Consider the following 18,282-nt stretch of genomic DNA (forward strand, 5'->3'; position numbering starts at 1 on the left):
GCCCTGCCTGGAGAAATTGATACTCTCCAGAGAGGTTTTGCATTAAACTAGCAAAATACACAGACAATAAAAGCAGGGGAACTGGTCTATGTGTCTTTGCTGTATCCTTTGCAAGTAACACGGTGCTTGACATATAGTAGACACTGAAATATTTGCTGGAAGGAAGGAAGAAAGGAAGGAAAGAGGGAGGGAGGAAGGGAGGAAGGAAGGAAGGGGGAGAGAGAGAGAAAGAAAGAAAGGAAGGGAGGGAGGGAGGGAAATAAAGAGATGGCATTAGGCCAAAAGACTGCCTGGAAATAGGCCAGAGAACATTCAAACCCCCAATGGGTCCCAGGGAATCAGATGTGCTCCTCCAAACCATGAGCCCATGGTACCTCCCAGGTGAAAATTTAACCTGGCAAGGAAGCAAAAAATCCTTTCTCTTGATTTCACCCATTATTCGGGTACACTCTAGCCCAGATGCTTACCTGAGACATTGCAGGGCTAACATAACCATTTGGGAAGTTGGCTGTCACGTGTCACAGACATTATTGGTATCAAGAAAGTAGGCAACCACTTATTCAAGCAGACAAATGGACCTTTAACCCATTTGCTCTTTCTTTAGCCAAGACTTCAACTCCCTACACGTGCCATATGATACCAGTTCTACCGAATCCATCAGACCGTGGGGAGCAGGTCAATTATTTCATCTTCAGAGGTTACTGGGTACCAAAGGTAAGCAGCTTTATCTTGAAAGCAGGAAAGTCTGATCTATAGGTAACTAAGTCAAAGGTATGTTCGGAGACCAGAAAAAATTTGCCTCGACTTTTTAAAATGACAGGCCCGGGCTTCCCTGGTGGCGCAGTGGTTGAGAGTCCACCTGCCGATGCAGGGGACACGGGTTCGTGCCCCGGTCCGGGAGGATCCCACATGCCACGGAGCGGCTGGGCCCGTGAGCCATGGCTGCTGAGCCTGCGCGTCCGGAGCCTGTGCTCCACAAACGGGAGAGGCCACAGCAGTGAGAGGCCCGCGTACCGCAAAAAAAATAAAAAATAAAAAATAAAAATAAATAAATAAATAAAATAAAATGACAGGCCCTGTTTATCACACACACAGACAGATATGCCTTTCATACTCCACAGGGCCAGGGTAGCTCACAGAAGCCCACCTGAGATGAGACCCTGGAGGTGGAAGGGCCCCAAACACCCAGCAAGGCAACCAACTGAAGCCACAAGAGCTGAAGATGTGGCCGGTGAGGCTGTCACCCCTGGTGGAAGGAGGAGATGACTGTGGAGCAGCAGAAAAAGGCAGGAGAGAGAAAAGCCCTGGGCAAGAGCAGGCTCCAGAAAGGACCGGAAGCAAGTAGTCAGGACACGAGCAGTGTGAGGTCAAGGTCAGCAACCTGAGACCCACGGCTCAGACCCACCCCTACCACGAAAGCCAACCCACCCTGGGGTTAGCACTGCACGTGTCATTTCTTGCGTTCAGGATTTGAGGCTGCCCCCATTGAGCGCCCACGCCCCAGTTGGGATGAAACAAATGCTGTGTTCTTCGCTACTTCCCTTTCCTCAATCTAAATGCTGCTGCGCTTTCAAATGTGGCAAGGGGTGAACACTGATAAACATGCCTGAGGCCACCTGCCCTTTTTTTTTTTGGCTGCATTGGGTCTTTGTTGCTGCGCGTGGGCTTTCTCTAGTTGCGGCGAGCGGGGACCATTCTTCGTTTTGGTGCGCGGGCTTCTTATTGCGGTGGCTTCTCTTGTTGCGGAGCACGGGCTCTAGGCACGCGGGCTTCAGTACTTGCGGCGCATGGGCTCAGTAGTTGTGGCTCGCGGGCTCTAGAGCGCAGGCTCAGTAGTTGTGGCTCGCAGGCTCTAGAGCACAGGCTCAGTAGTTGTGGCGCAGGGACTTAGTTGCTCCGCAACATGTGGGATCTTAGTTCCCCGACCAGAACTCAAACCTGTGTCCCCTGCATTGGCAGGCGGATTCTTAACCACTGCGGCACCAGGGAAGTCCCCACCACCTGCTCTTTGAAAGAAGGAAAATGCTTCACCGGGTTGGAAGAGAAAAGTCATTTCCCTGGTTGGTCTTTTCTACAGTCAGATATTGTGACTTAGATGCCCATGTCCCTTTTCTGGATTCCTCCAATCAGCTCGCACCCGTCTCCTCCGCTTGCCCTCCTGCTGCAACAGAGTCAGCATCCCTGCCGCGTCCAAGTCAGATCCCTCATATCTGCTCTGTATCCCCTCTTCTCTCGCTTTGCCAAGGACTCCGCTCCTAAGGCTTTCCTTTCTCTGCATCGTCCGTCAATTAGATTCATTTCTCTCCTCTCCTCCCTCCAACCCTCCATCAGTTCATTCCATTCCTCCCCTTTCAACAACTCCACGTTCACTATGGAACTTCTCCATGGCCACGTTCAACCTGTAGACACCAAATCCAGTGCCACCTTTCTCTTTTCTTAGCTTCTCGGTGGCCTCTCACAGAGCTGCCCGGCACCTCCCACGCCCCCTCCCCTCTTGGCTTCTGGGAAACCACCCAGACCTGTTTCTCCAGGCAGCCCCGCCTGTCCTCCAGCACGGTCTCCCGAGAGACCTCTCCCTAATCTCTCAGCCTCTGTGCAGAGCAGACGCCGCACTGGCCCTTTCACTCTTGTCTCCTCACTTTCTCCTGTTGGGGTTGGGGGAGGGCCCTCTCCTCGTTTATGGCTTTGCACACCAAGTCCTTGTTGATGACACACAAGCTTCCTTCTCGGAGCTCCTGACGCCAGTATCCATCTGCCTGCCTGGACTCTCCATGGGGATGTATGATGGACATCTCGCAATAAACATGTCCAAAAGAGGTTCTTTTCCCCCTCCTTAAACCTGTTTCTTCTCGGGCCTCACCCTCCCCATATACTGCACTGCTGATCATCCGGCTACTGGAGTCGAGAACCTTCAAATTCCTTGGTTCTAACTCTAAGGGAAATCTCAAAGCTGTCCACTTCTCTCCACCCGCGTGGCCAGGTCCCGTCCTGTCTCACCGGGACAAATGCCATAGTCCCCAGTCGGCCCCCGACCACCCTCAGGATGCTGTCATCGAGAAAGACCTAGGAATCCACTTGTCACTTCTCCCACCAGGCCCGGATGGCCCCACCCCCTCCCCCTCTGTGATCTCAGGGCTCCAGCCTCGGCCACCCCCCATCCCCCAGGCGCTCGGGCCTGGAACACACCGACTCTCTCCACCCTGCCGTTCTCTTAGCAGGTATTTTTCTCTCACCCTCCCTAGAATATAAACTGCAAGAGGCGGAAAGTGTCTCTGACTTGTTCACCACGTGCCCCCGACCCCGTGCTGGCAGGACACCCACAGACGCGTGCCCCCCAAAAAGGTGTGACTGCTAAGCTTGTTCCCACTGTGTATCTACAACCTGATGGCTTTCGTAAGAAGAAAATGTCTAATTCTCTAAATCTAAATGTGAATTTAGAGCCAGGGAAGATATTTCAGATCCAAGAGAGCTTTAAAAACGACAAAAAAGGGGGGGTGCGGAGGGGCATGGCCACGCAGCAAGATTTCTTAAGACGAAATCTTTCATTTCAAGAGTGGGAACGTCTGTCTGTCCCTGCCCCCAAGCTGCGAGGCAGTAAGCTAGCGTTTCCTACGGTGCGCATGGGCCACACCACGTTCTCTCCACAGATGCTCTCCTAAAGTGAAGGGGGTCGGGCGGCGAGGGGCAGAAAGGTGGCTCATGGTCAAACAGGTTAGTGAAGCAATAACCTGAGGACGCTTCCCTCCGGGGAGGCCACGTCTCCGCACGTCGATGTGCCTTGAGAGGTGTTGCAGTTTTAACATTTCTTTCCACTGGTACTTCCAGACCAGATGTGGCCTGTGGTTATGGGTTTGTGTTCCCCGAAACGATTCCTTTGAAGTCCTAACCCCGGAACCTGTGAATGTGACCTTACTTGGAAACAGGGTCTTCGCAGATGTGACCAAGTTAAGATGAGGTCGTACTGGAGAGGGTGGACCCTAATATACATAATGGCTCCCTAACACGTGTGGCACATGAGGACAGATGCACAGGAGGAAGGCCACAGAAGCAGAGATTGGAGGGATAGGGCTGCAAGCCAGGAGCGCCAAGGAGGGACGGCCACCACCCGAGCCTGGCAGGAAGCAAGGAAACGCTCCCATCTCAGAGTCTCAGCTGGCCCTGCGGCGCCTTGAATACGGACTTCTGCCTCTGGAACTGGGAGGGAATACATTTCTGCTGTCGCCAGCGGCCCCGTCTGTGGTGCTTCGTTACAGCAGCTACAGGAAACTCGTACACCTGCAACCCTCAGAGAGAAGATGCCCAGGTCTTCTGGAACCTCCTCTTCCCTCGCAGGGCCCACGCACGTGCCCCGCCCCCTGACTGGGCGTGAGCCCCAAGGCCCCGCGTCCACCCAGTGGAGAGTCTCTCCTCGGAGCGCCCTCTTCAGCTGTCCCCCGACATCCTCGCCTGACCCTCAGTGACACTTTCTTCTCCTCACGGGTTGCTCCAAACACGCAGTCATAGCTGAGAGACAGTTACATGTCACGTGTTTCAATCTCTCCTCATCTTCTCTTCCCTTTCCTCATCTTTTGCACCAAAAGTATTTAACTGACTGTATTATATGTCTCTTTACAATTTACTTTAAATATATCATTTATTACATAGCTATTTATTGAGCACCAGCTGTGTACCAGGAACCGAGATCCTTTCTAGAACAAGGTAGAATATATACATTTTTAAAATATTACAGGACCATAGTCATCGAAATAAAGCCTTCACTCGCGTCTCCTCGTGGCCTCTGGCACTGTAGCATGGCTTTCCAACCCTTGTGTTGTCTGAATCCTGCCCTTCTTTCCAGCTCCTTCCTCTGTCAGTGCTACCCTCTACTCAGCTACCACCGACCACCCAGGCGCTGCCCCCTGGTGTTTCCTCCTCTCTCCTCTCCCCACTACTCCATCACCACTTTACTAAAACCCACCATGCTATTTCCTGCCTCAGTGCCTTTGCACAGCCTAGATCCGCTACTTAGAATGGCCTTCCCCCTGCTCCTCCCTGGTCCGTCTTGACCTCCTCCAAAAGGCCTTTCCCAGCACTTGGCGCTCAACCCACTCCTGCCATCCATGTGCCCTCCACAGGGGTGACATTTAAAATGTTTAACAACCGGTCTAGCACAGACAGCACTACTCAGAATGGATGCGGGCCAGAGCAGCGGGGGCACCCAGGGAGCTCCGGGTAGCACCTTTTATTAGCAGTTATGAAATGGTTTCGATGGGTCCACAGCCTATGAGCCCAGGTGGCCAGCAGCCCCGCCGGATATATATTCCGGGGCCGTGAGGGACACACCCTGAGAATAAGTGTGTGTTTGCACGTCTGCCTCGCTCAGGACAGGAACGGGTTTTACCCAACTTCGGAGCCTTGGCACCTGACATCGTACCTGGCACAAAGGAGGCGCTCAATTAATATTTGTTGAACTGAACCAAACTCTTTCAGGCAAAGACAAAATGGAAAGACTGGGGATTTTCCCAGACTGTCACATCGACGCCGTGAGCCAAAGAAAACCTGTTCCTGGACAGTCTGTTTGCTCAGATGGTGAGTCTGTCAGATTTCACAGCTTCAGCGACCTCATGAAGCTCTGACCTGAAAATAAATTGAGAAGGAATAAAAAAAGAAGGAGGAAGAACAAGAGAAAATGATCCGCTCCTTCTGAGGCTGTGCTTTTGGCAAGTGCCCTCCAGTCAGTTCCAAGAAACAAAGGGAAATCTTCGTTGTGTCAGAAAAACCGACATAAATCTCAGTAATTCTGCTTTCCTGGCAACACTTTACGTGCTCCTGGGAAACTGGAACCTGATTCCTGAACAATTTCAATGCAGAGGCTTTTCTTGTGTTATACAAGCGGCCGCAGGAAATGAATGCTGTTCTGGGTGGGACATAAAATCCGGGGGCGAGGGGACAGTGGCTGTGACCACTTCCGACGCATTCACGACCTGCAGCTCTGGGCTTGCTCAGCCCCCCTGGAGGCCTGACATGTGCACAGGTAGAAAGCGTGCCACCCCAAAGAGAGCCCTCCAACGCGAAGCAGAGGCCCCTATTATAGCCTGAGTTGTGTCCCCCCAAAATTCGTAAGTTGAAGTCCTAGACCGCCCCCCACCCTGCCCAGCACCTCAGTATGTGGCTGTATTTGGAGAAGGGCCTTGAAAGATGTGATTAAGTTAAAATAAGGCCATTGGGCCCTAATCCGGTGTGACTGGTATCCCTATAAGAAGAGCAGGGATGCGTACACAGAGGAAAGGCCACGTGAGGGCACAGCGAGTAAGAGGCCGTCTGCAAGCCACCGGGAGAGGCCTCGGGAGACACCAGACCTGCCAGCATCTTGACCTTGGACTTCCTCTCCAGGACTGTGAGAGAATAAATTTCCCTTGTTTCGGCCCCCAGGTCTCTGGTATTTTGTCGTGGTGGCCCAAGCAGACGAATACAGCCCCTTAGAAGGGGGATTTACCGATTTTAAGGTTCCCCAACTCACAACTTAGCCACTGCAGACATGTGGGCACCATAGCTCATGCACTTAGAGACACAGCAACAGCCCCAGTGGTCCTGGGGCCGTGTCTGGTGACTGCAGCTGCTGCCCAGACCGGGCTTCGTGACTCCGGCTCCAACCCTGGCTCTTCAGCTGGTTTTCCCTTTTACCTGGGCCTCAGTTTGCCCCTGTCTAAGATGGGCGTAAGAGTAGCATCTGTTTCTTAGCATTTTTGTGAGGTTTGGATACAATCGTATCTTTAAAGCACTAAGTGTTAAGTGTCCAGCGTAATGGAAAGTCAATCAATTCCACTCGTTATACCCTGTTTTCAATCCCTCCTTGACACACGTGATCCCACTCTGGTCGCTTCGGACGTAAAGACTGGGAGGAAGCTCCCTTGAGAGGAAAAAAGGGAAAAAGGAGGGTCCACTTGAACAAGAGTGGACACAAGGGGACCACAGCGGTCCTCAGATCATAACTAAGACTCTTCTAGCTTCCCCAGATCTGTGACCACCACCCCTGTCCACCCCACCACCTACTAGACAATTCGTAACCTGAGCCAGATTCAGTCTCTTGGAGTCAGTAAAGATGTAGGGCGTTCAGTGGGGTTCTCCTCCCAAGACTTTCTAGACACAGAAACATCTAGGGATGGGACAGGGGAGGCGATCTGAGATGGAAAGGGTGGCAGGATAACCTGGGGAGGCCGGGGCCGGCAGGGAAGCAAAAGGAGAGCCCAGGGACCAAGCAGCGACGCTGGATGCAGAACCTGCCAGAGGCTGGGGGAGACCTTAATGTGCAACTTCCCAACCCAGGAGCTCACCTCACTGAGCCTAGAAGAATTCAGCCTACAGAGCCTACAGAAGACTGGCCTGGGAATCCACAAGAGGAGTGTGTGTGTGTGTGTGTGTGTGTGTGTGTGTGTGTGTGTGTGTGTGTGTTTGTGTGTGTGTGCGCGCGCGCGCACGCACATGCCATTCTCTACACTAGCCTTAGCCATTGGAATTGTCTGATTTATCAGAAATATTTTTCATCCTTCCACGGGCCAGGTTGACATCTAGAATATATTCTAGTTTAAGGAGAGGACCGGATTTTAGTAAGCCCTGGCCTCTACGCTCAGACCCCAGAACCTGAGCGAATCTATCAATTCAGATGCCCTACCTGGCAAAGGAGAGCCTGGCTTCATGGATTCTGCGGCCCTCAGAGCTCCCACAGAGATGCCAATTACCCTTCTACTCTTTGAGCATCACTCATCATCCTTCGCTTGTTCATTCACTCCAGGAACATCTACTGGGCATCACTGTGCACAGAGAAACCAGATTACTGCCTACCCGAGGCTTTCAGGCAGTGGTAGCATCTCTATAGCAAAGAACTTTATGTAGTTCCCACCAGGCCAGAAACAAGGATTCTCGGGTGAGGGTTCCCCAGGCAGGTCAGTGGCCCATGAACGAGGTGTCAGGATATCTTTCTTGACTTTTTCCCCCCAAAGAGATCAGGCCTAGGACAGAAATGAGAAAACCCAAGCCACTCCTGCTTAAGAAACACATGCTGAGCGTGAAACAAATCAACAAAGGCAGGGACTCTCTTCCAGTCCCAGAGGAAAAAGGGTAGAGACTCCAGTGCAGGAGAATCCAGCCCTGGATATGATCGAGGTATCACGCTGGCAAAAGGCCCCCAAGCAGGCACAGCTGGATGCCCACAGGGCTGTTTCCGGTGTGAGAGGGAAGGAGGGGGACCCCTCTCCCACACCCCTGCCTGGGTGTTCCTCCTGGGAAGGACATAAGCCAAGGTCATGGAATGAGACCATGGGCAATGCCGACCTCCACAACAGGGCGTGGCCACGACCAAACCTGGTCTTGCTGGAAGTGTCCCCTCCCTGTCTCTGGAGTGGAAGGTTGCCGTTAGTACCCCCAATTCTACTGTGACCAAATGGCCCGGCCTGGCTCAGCCTCTGGGGTCTGGAGTCCAGCGAGGGGTGCCCTCAGATAGGAAAACCTCTTCCTAGCGCTGAGAAGTGGCTGGGTCCACTCCAGCTCAGAGGGGAAGGCTCTATGGTCAGAGTAGAAGCTTTGTCCACTCTCTACTCATGGAGCAATGACAAACCATGACTACCCTGGGCCTGGGGACCCGCTACACTGAAACCTTGTGGGCATGTCAATCTGAGTGTTATCAAGAAAGGCCCCACATACGAGTAAACAAAACCACAGGTCTGCACTTGACCTGGATGGATTTCACCCACATGGGTCAGGCTAATCCAGGGGTAGCCGGACCCAGGCCTCCAAAGAGGGCCCGGAAATTCCAGCCCTTCTCTGGGAGGAAGACAGCCGGAGCAGAGCACGACCTGAATGCAGCAAGAGCTGTCCCGCCAACCGGAGAATTTGCCAAGCCTGCTGCATAAAGGTGTCGTAAAATCCACTTTAAATCTATGTTTAAATACCTGTAACATTGGCCTTTTAAAATCTGCTGCTCTGGCAGGGATACAAGCTCTTTCAAAGATCAATACCCGAGGCCGCTGCTGCCCCGGTCCTCCAGAAGGACCTCAGGTTGCAAAGAGACCAAAGGAAAGTCCCGGAGCCGGAACCTGGAACCCTGCCTCGGGCCACGTGGGAGGAGAGGAGAGCGAGAAACCCAGCCTCTCCCCACCTTCATTCCATCGCCCCTCAAAGGGGCCAGCCCAGAGCCACGAGGATGTGAAGGAGGAAACTAGGTCCAGGGAAGAGGTGAACAGAAAGGAGAAGGGCCTGAGCCTGGGATGTCGGCTCTGGTGCCTGTAACAAAGAGTCCTCAGGTGGGGCTCCCTGTGCAACCCCCAAAATGGGACAGGATTAGCCCTCAAGGTCCCTATAGAAGGACACACTTCCACCTGCGTCCACTCCCCGGAGATATTCCAGGCCTCAGGCCTCCCCAGGCTTCTCTCCAGAACCGTCCTTCTGCCCATGCCCCTTCCTCGGCACCTGCCAGGTGTTCCTCAGCGACCTTCTCCCCCTCCATCCGCAGACTCTGAGCTGCTCCCTCAGGGGAGACCAAGTCACACCCATCTCTGCATCCCCAGGGCCAGAGACGGGACTGGATTTAAAAGGTGCTCGGTAAACACTGGCTATAGCCACCCACCCTTCCTCGAGGGCCTACGTCTGGTTTTCTAGAACATTGTTTTCGATCTCTATTTTAACATAGCACTTTTTTAATTTTCTAAAATAAAAAGAGCTGGAAAAGAAATTACTCCCAAATGCCTTTCAGATAATCACACAGAGGTTAAGCAAACAGGTCAGATCATCGTCCCCTTTCCCACCTGGTGGCAGCGTGTTCTAATTGCAGGTTCAGCTATCTAAGTGGTTAAAAATAAATAATTGAAACCATAAATTTAAATATTCAAAAGCACCACAGTAACATCAAAAGAGGTCATCAAACCATGCATGTCTGTGATGTGCCGTTTTCCCGGCTGGCTCCAGGTGAGGGATGATCCGAAAGATGTGTGATTCAAAACCCCCTGAGCTGTCACTCCCGGGCAGCCTCTGGCTCCAGGGATCAGCTCTGTGTCCTCCCTCGGGTGTTAATAGTCACCTTCTGCCCTTCCTGAGCATAGGGGGGTGGGGGGGGGGGGTCACAGGATTCACAGGGGATCATCCAGAAACTTTGGGTGAGAACTCAAACAGGCCCCTTTGTGCAGAGTGAGCAGCGGGGCGTGACCTCACTTGGAGGGCTTCCCAGGAAGGCACCTGGGACCAGAAGTTGCTCGCCACTGGGGTTGCTCAGCCCCCAGATCCTTCTAGTCGGGGCTCACGGTGGAGAGAGAAGAACACGGCCTCTGAGGGCCTGAGTGCCGGGCAGGTAAACCCCTGCATGAGAGAGACCGAGCAAAGGGCCTGGGGCATCCCACGGTGAAGCGGCCCCCAGATGAGGGCAGAGCCACCCAGGTGAAGGAGCCCAGGACACCAGGCCGTTGCACGGCGCTCTCTCTACATGGGGGTCGCCACGTCCCATGGCGTCCGAAACAGAAAGGGCACGATGGCTGCTCTCTGCGTAAGCAAAGATTAACAAATCGCGGTCCCTAAAATGTGAGCGGTGCCCGAGCGGCCGGAGTCCCTTCTCGTGTGTTCTCTCATTGGTGCCCCTTCACTCGAGAGGAAGGAGGGGCTCAGGGCCGCTAAGTTCCCCTGGAGCCGCTGAGAGGCAGAGCTGAACCAACCCAGGGCTTTGAGGGGCCGCACACAGACGTTAACACTGTCGTAAAGGGAAATCCCTGGTTCGCGATTTAGGGCTTTGCTTAAAATAATACCAGTTAGCAGTTCGTACTTACTATACGCTAGTCACCTGTTCTCATTTAGTCTCATAACAACCCAACGAGCCCATCCTACAGATGACAGCACAGACCAGAGAGGCTGCCTTTGCCGGGCTCACAGGAGCAGGAAGTGGTGGCCGTACGTCAAGTTTAGGTCAGCCTGACCGCGAAGGCCACGGTGCTGGCTGCTCTGCCCGGCAGCCTCGAGGTGGCATGGACCCCCTGCAAGCCCCTCCCCTCGGTGCAGACCACCTGCACCAGGGCTGGGCCAGTTTCTGGGGTGCCATCCCAGCGACCTGGAAGAAATGGGGCTGCCCCGGCCTCCTGCCACCTCAGGCCCAGCCCAGCCCCTCCTCCAGAGGACAGGAATTGTCACTTGGCCTCACTAGTTGCTTCTGACAAAGCACACAGTACGGAAAGGAAAAACAAAGAATTAGAAGATGAATATGTACATAACGTGCTCTGGCGGGAATAAGGCCCCAAGTCGTCCATCAATGTTGCCAACCACCCCCAAGCTCAGAAGAACCCAGGGGAGGCTCTTTGCTGTAGGAACCAAGAGACGCAGGGCAGCCGCCTCTCTTCCCATCCTTCCTCCTGCGGGGGGATGGGAGTTCTCCCAAGGGGTGGGGGGGAGCCGCGCGTGAGCCAGCAGGAAGCCTCCGGTCCCCACTCCCCAGCTCACGGTGTTAACCTTGGGGTGAGAACAGCAGGAAAAGAAGCGGGTTGCTCGGAAGGCCCCTGCCTGTGGGGCCCATGTGCTGGCAGTGATTCACTCAGAGGTGGTGAGGATGGACGGTCTGTGATGAGCTGGGCAAGCCCAGGGACACCCCTACAGCAAAGGCTGTGGGAGCACACAGCCAGCAGGGAAGGGGTCCCCAAGGCGGGTGAGGACAGAGGGACGGGGGGACAGCAGCAAGATCAAAACCTGAGGCCAGGCCAGGGTGAGGGGACTGCCGGCATGCTACGTTGCTAAGGGCCATCTCTCATCAGGAAAACTCGGCGCTCCTGGAAGCAGCATTCACGCGCTCATGTGTTCGTTCGTTCCACAAACGAGCATTGAGCACCAAGCACTCGCCAGGCCTTGCTGGAGGTGCTGGGGTCACAGCAAAACAGATAGACGTCCCCGTCCACAGGTTTGAGAGGGGCCCATGCAGATGCGTGGAGGAAGAGCACCCCAGGCAAGAACAGCCAGTGCAAAGGCCCTGGGGTGAGAGGCCCATGTGCCCAGAGCAGAGTGAGCAGGGGGAGAGTTGAGGGTGAGCGCAGAGGGACATGCATGGGCAGGTCCTACCAGGGCTTGTTGGTCATCCCGAGGACTCTGGCTTCTATTCAGAGTGACAAGGGGACCACGGAAGGGCTCTGAGCAAAGTGACAAGACCTCATATATGTTCCAACAAGACCTCTCGGGCAGCTGTGTTGAGAATGTATGATAGGAAAGCAGGGGTGAAGCAGGGGAACGTACTACAGGAAAGCAGAGAGGAGGCTGTTGCCATGTATCCTTGTATCTAACCGCGAGGTGGAGGGGAAACTGGAGGGAGAGTAAGCGACTCATCCTTCAAGGTTGGCTGTAGAGGGGAAAGCAGAAATGGAGGCAGAGCTGGGGGCGGAAATGAGTGGACAGGGGTCTTTTTACAATGGGAGCATATGTGGATGCTGATGGGAAAGAAGGAAAGGGAAAGAAAGGCCAGAGGGGAAACTGCCAGGGCTGGAGGGAGAGAGGAAACTGGCGGCAGCAACGGCTTGGAATAGACAGGGGCACAGGGTCAAGTTCACAAGTGAAAAGTGTCCTCAGCGAAGAGCATGAAGAGCCATCCTTCCCACGGGCCCAGCGAGTCCTTCCCTCCTGCAAAGCCAAGTTCCCCTGCAAAGCCATGTTCCACTCTGTGCCCTCCTCTGAGCGAGGGGACGGCGTGAGGACGTGGAACGTTCTGTCCTGATGGCCCAGGCTTCCCGGTGAGAGAGGAAGCAAGTAAGCACGGGGGAGGAGAGAGCGGAGGCCTGGGGAGAGGAGGGGGGCGTGGGGAAGACGGCTGGGAATGGACCAGGAACACGTGCGAGGGTGTCGGGCCAGGTGAAGACTGCACTCAAAGAATGGGAGTCATGGGGCTTCCCTGGTGGCGCAGTGGTTGAGAGTCCGCCTGCCGATGCAGGGGACACGGGTTCGTGCCTCCGTCCGGGAAGATCCCACATGCCGCGGAGCGGCTGGGCCCGTGAGCCATGGCCGCTGAGCCTGCGCGTCCAGAGCCTGTGCTCCACAACGGGAGAGGCCACAGCGCTGAGAGGCCCGTGTACCGCAAAAAAAATAAATAAATAAAACAGAATAGGGGTCATGAATTTAGGACCAGCTGGTCAGCGTAGCACCACAGTTCTCTTCAGGGCAGCGAGGCGCGTGCAGGCCCAGAGCAGGAGGGAGTTAGGTCTGAGGATGGCTGGTGTGTCTGATGATGTGCAAGAGGGCAAGGGACCAGGTGGGGGATGCAGGGGAGCGGCGGACACGACTGATGGTGGAGTCTGAGCTGAGTCAGAAGGACCGCGAGACTCTGAAGAATGATGGGGACCACCCGGTTCTGGAGGATTCCAGTGGCTGAGGAAGGGCGGGACGCTGGGCACTAGAAGAAGAGAGCACAGAAGACAGGGTGGTCCCAAAAGGGGTTTTTGGACCTGAGAGCATGAACGGTACAAAAGTATTGACACCAGATCTATGTCAAGGGGAGTGAGTCTGTGACAACGTGGAGGAGGCTGGGGGAGGGGAGGGAGTCAAGTGCAAAGGCCCTGGGGTGAGAAATGAGGCTTGGGCTGGAGAACGAGCCAGCAGGTCAGGCAATACGACCTCAAGGGAAGGAAGGAGAGTGACCCCAGCCCGTCGATGACCCCAACAAGGCAGGGGAGAGAGGAGCCATCTGAGGACAAGGATTCAGGGCGGAGGGGGCACCATGACCCAGAAGAGGCACGGAGGTGCAAGGGAGCATCCACTCCCCTGGCCCAATAAGACGCAGGCAAGAGGGAGAAAGCAGCCCACCTGAAAGGCTAACGGGAGCAGAGTCCTGGGGTTGGGGGGGGGGTGTTGCCAGAGCCCCTCGAAGGCAGAAGGGGGAGCTGGCACTCAGCGACGAGCAGGGCATGTAGGGAGTTTGCTGATAAGTGTCAGCGGGCCCAGCAGAAAGTTCCAGGAGTTGGGAAGGGGAAGATGGGGTCAGAAAGGGGGTGTGTGCACCCACATGGGAATTAGAGTCCAGGGGTGGGGGTTGACTTGGGAGACCAGGTGAGCTCAGAGCGGCCACCTATTAGAATGAATATGGACCCAAGGGGAGCAGCTTCTGCCTTGGAAATGTTCTGAGTCTTTCCCAGCAAACAGCAATGCCTCCTCAGAAAGGACATTCTGTCAAAGAGCATAGAGCAACTGAGTCCCCAGCAACCTCAAACCCCCAGGCTGGGCGCCGGAAGTGAACCCTGAGGATCCCCTGCACACGGCTTTGAGGGGCCAGAGGCGGAAGGACCGAACCCCAGCCCCACCCGTCAGCCCTATGCAGACACAGGATTTAGTGGAAGGGTGGGTTCAGAAGTGTCACCTGGGACAGGAACTGCAATGACAGCAGGTAATCTCCATTCTCCCAGGGGCTGCAACGATCACCGAGTCGCTGACGAGCCCAGATCAGCCACCGCTGCTGACTGCACCAGGCCATCTCCCTGCCAGCACACAGGATTCTGAACAAACTCAGAGCTCGCCTGTCCTAGTTCTCAGATTTGCTCACGAGCATCAGCAGAGAGCTTTCACGGTGCAGCATCCCCCCGCTGCCCAGCTCCGCTGGCAACACACTCAGTGCTGTGCTCCCGGCATCTCTGGGCACCTCGGCCCGGCCCCTCGCCAACCAAGACCAAAATGTAAAGAGCCCACTTGGAGGTGGAGTCCTGGGCACACGGACCCCAAAGCACCCCCAGAAATGGGCAGCAAAGCCATTATGGTCTTTGTGGAGGACAAACTCTGCTGAGGTTGTGCTTCCAACACCGTGCGGCCCGTTCTCAGCCGCTTTTGTGCCCAGCGCCCAGAAACATGCCACAGTTTGTGTTTCTCTTTCTCCTTAAAGGAGCCCCCTCTTCTTTGCCTGTCTCACCACGACCCCACCCCAATCCCCCCCCCACACACACACAGGGCTAGAGATTCACGGAGGCAAGGGCTTCCTGGGGGCTCTTTCCAACCTCTGTCACGCTCTCTCCTCCACCTGCCCCACCGCTACCACTCCCCCTCAAATCCACTTCTCCACTCAGAGTTCCTCACATACAGAAATGTGGCCAAGCATTGAACTTGTCTACCTGAGCGTAAGGAATCAGGGTGACACGCCTGCAACCACAGCTCCCAGTAGCCTGCATTTGCCAAGACAGACCCTTCTTTGCAGTCTGAGGTCTGTCCGGCACCTGCTGCGTTCCACATGCTGCCCCGGGATGGTGTCTGGTGCAGCCCAGGCCCGTGTGAGGATCCACGTCTAAACCACATCAGGCCCCAGAGGAGCAGAGAGCAGCCCATCGCACCCCCGGGCTCAGGCTCGGGCTTGTTGCCCTGAGCATCTCACTGCTCATGGAGGCCTCCCACCCTGTCTCCCAGTGAGGCGAGATGCAGGCCGTGGTCCTACCCCCAGCCCTCCACCTCGGAGGACAGGGCATTGGTCCGGAACAGCAGCCCCAGTCCCTCACAGCAGCCTGAGTCCCACACAGCCCACCATCCCGTCACTTCTCTGTTCTCACGTCCGTCCGCGTTCCCCACTCCCGTTCACCCAGGTCCAGCTCACAATCTCCTGGCCGTCCTTCAGAGGGGCCAGGCACAATCCCACCAGCAGGACACCGTACTTGCTGTTCCCTCGCAAGGGGACGTCCTTCCCCAGATGTGCACGTGGCTCACTCCCTCCTCCCCCAGGCTTTACCCAAACATTGCTGGGGGTGGCCTTCCTGATGGCCCGACTCCCTATTTAATATCCCCCCCCCCCCGTGCTCTCTACCCCCTGCCCCTTCCTTACTTTCTCTCAGGGCACAGGTCCCCCTCTGAGACATCATGAAATTCACCTACTCTTCCTGTTGACTGCCCCAACCTCCTGCTCCCGCTAGTATGTAAACTCCGTGAAGACAGGGGCCCCTGACTGTTTTAACTGCTGTATCCCCAGCAACTGGGATGGTGCCTGGCATACACCAAGTGCTTAATAAGTGTTCATGGGATGAGTAAACACTTTGAAAAGCATCTCATCTTATCGGCTGTTAGTTGTTTCTTTGAAAAGAGGAGACACAAAATAAGGATGGAATGGGTCAGAACGTGTAGCGTCATTCATCACATTTCCCCCAAATCGAGGATCCAAGTGAAGGTGGGAAGGAGGGTGGGCCGTCCACACTGGCCATCAGCTCTGCCTGCTCACCGGGTCTTCCTCACCAATGTTTCCAGCTTCAGAGACGGACCAGGCAGTCTCCCTCTGTGTATTGACCCCACTGATCTCCAGCTTGGGCCAAAACCTCAGAACCAACATGCAGGGAGTGTGTGATGCCCACACACTGAAACGCGCTGAGCTCACGGTCCAGAGGACAGCTGACGTTTGGTGACAAGTTAACCAACTGACGTTCAGCGACGTTTCCCTCGTGTACAATATCGGGGATCTACTCGCGAAAATGAAGACACGCTTTCCCAAGTCAGCCTGGGACTAGGGAGATTTGGCCTGTCTGTAACTTTAATTTTAAACTAGTTCCTAAAGCTAGAGGAGATTTGCAACACAGGTTGATGAATCATCTTAAAGTCTCAAAAGTCCTATGAACAGTTTCAAGTGCATCTGGGGAAAGCCTCATCGCAAAGCTCAGCTTCCGGGGGTCGCCCCGGCCTAGGAAGACATAGAGGTGGTTCAGGCATCGCGTCTCCACACATCCGCAGAGCTATCTGCACAGATGCAAGCCACTATCCCAGTGACAAATGAAAGGAAGGCAAGGGTTTGGTAAGGGAACGCTCAAGACTCTTCCGAGGAATGCTGGACTTCTTGCAGAGCTCAACGGGATGACAACTCCCGGGTGATGTGGAAAGAGTCTCTCCAGGCAAAGGCTGGAGGAGCAGTGCCCACCACGCCCCCAGGTGCCTGGCTTTTCCAAAGCAATCAGTAGACTCTCCCTTCTCTCAAGGAGATCCATTCCTGCAACTTTTAACTTACTGATTCCATCCAATATTAAACTTTTAAGTGTATTTTGTTTTTTAAACAACCTCCGCTGTGACTATCTAGTTAGTGTTTGTCTCACTCTAGCAATTACCTGGACTTTCCAATTGCAGTGGTTTATTTTACCTTGGAGTGACTCTTTCATCCCTTTTTCCACACTCAAAAATTTCTCCTTGTCATAATAATTAATAGGTTCTGTTCCTACAGCGATTATATTCGGATTATCTTAATAAAGCATAGCTCCGAGTGCCATCCAGCGAAAGTCTTATCCCCACTAGGCCAGAAACACTCCACTTTCCTTGCACAAAAAGAAAGAAAGAAAGAAAAATTCTCTGCATCCCAGGCCCCCAAATAGGCTGTACAGTTATGACCAGCAGCCTTCCCTACTCTCAGGATGACTTAGCTTGGAATTCACTAACTGACTAAATGGAATTAATTGGAGAGAAAGGGTGAGGGAAGCCCTAAAATCTCTCCTTTGTCAATGTAAACCAGAAAGTCACCTGGTGATAGAAACTGCAGGGTTTTTACAGAATCTACCCAGGACACAAGAGCTGTGTTCCTGGGGAGGCATTGAACGTGGGTGGGTGCCATTCGAACACATCTCTTGCAGGGCTGACACCTCATCACTGTCCCCACTCAGCCAGTGGAGAATTTGTACTTATCAGCTTCACTATCTAATCCTCATCACCTCTGAGAAATGAGACAGCAACAAGAAACCCAGAAAACAGGAGAAAATGATGCTGCAAAGAGCTTCGAGACAACCTCTCTGGGGACACAGACCAGTTAGTTGGCAACTTCCAGGACCACCCGAGCCTCAGGACTCCTGGCAAGTGAAGAGAGCAGAGGGAGGCTGCTGGAGGGGAGGAGAACGGGAGTGAGGAAGAGAGAAAGAGAAGGTAGGTGAACGGGAGGGGGGAGGGGCAGACAAAGAGGACACAGAAACCTACCGGAGGGAGCCCGAGACGCCCCACTCCAGGCCTCGGTGCTCGTCCCTCCATCCGGCATCCCTATGCTCCTTCTGCAGCTGACTTCAGACTGTGCCCAAAGTTAATCTTCTCTGTGGAGCACCGACTTCTCACCAAAGGGAGAAAATGCATCCTCACAAACGTCTAGTCAGTAGCAATCAACCCTAAAATTTCAGTGGCTTAAAACAAAAAAAGTTTGTTTCTTGGTCACACCACAGGTCCAATGCATATTGTGGAGAAAGGGACCCTGCCTCTTGTGGTCATACTCAGGCATCCAGACTGATTGATGGATCCAGGGAAGGGCACGTAGCAAACAACATACTGGCTTTTAAAGCCTCTGCCCAGAAGAGACCCACGTCACTCTGCTCATGC

The sequence above is a fragment of the Tursiops truncatus genome, chromosome 1 (genome assembly GCF_011762595.2).
Source record: "Tursiops truncatus isolate mTurTru1 chromosome 1, mTurTru1.mat.Y, whole genome shotgun sequence".
Taxonomy (NCBI): domain Eukaryota; kingdom Metazoa; phylum Chordata; class Mammalia; order Artiodactyla; family Delphinidae; genus Tursiops; species Tursiops truncatus.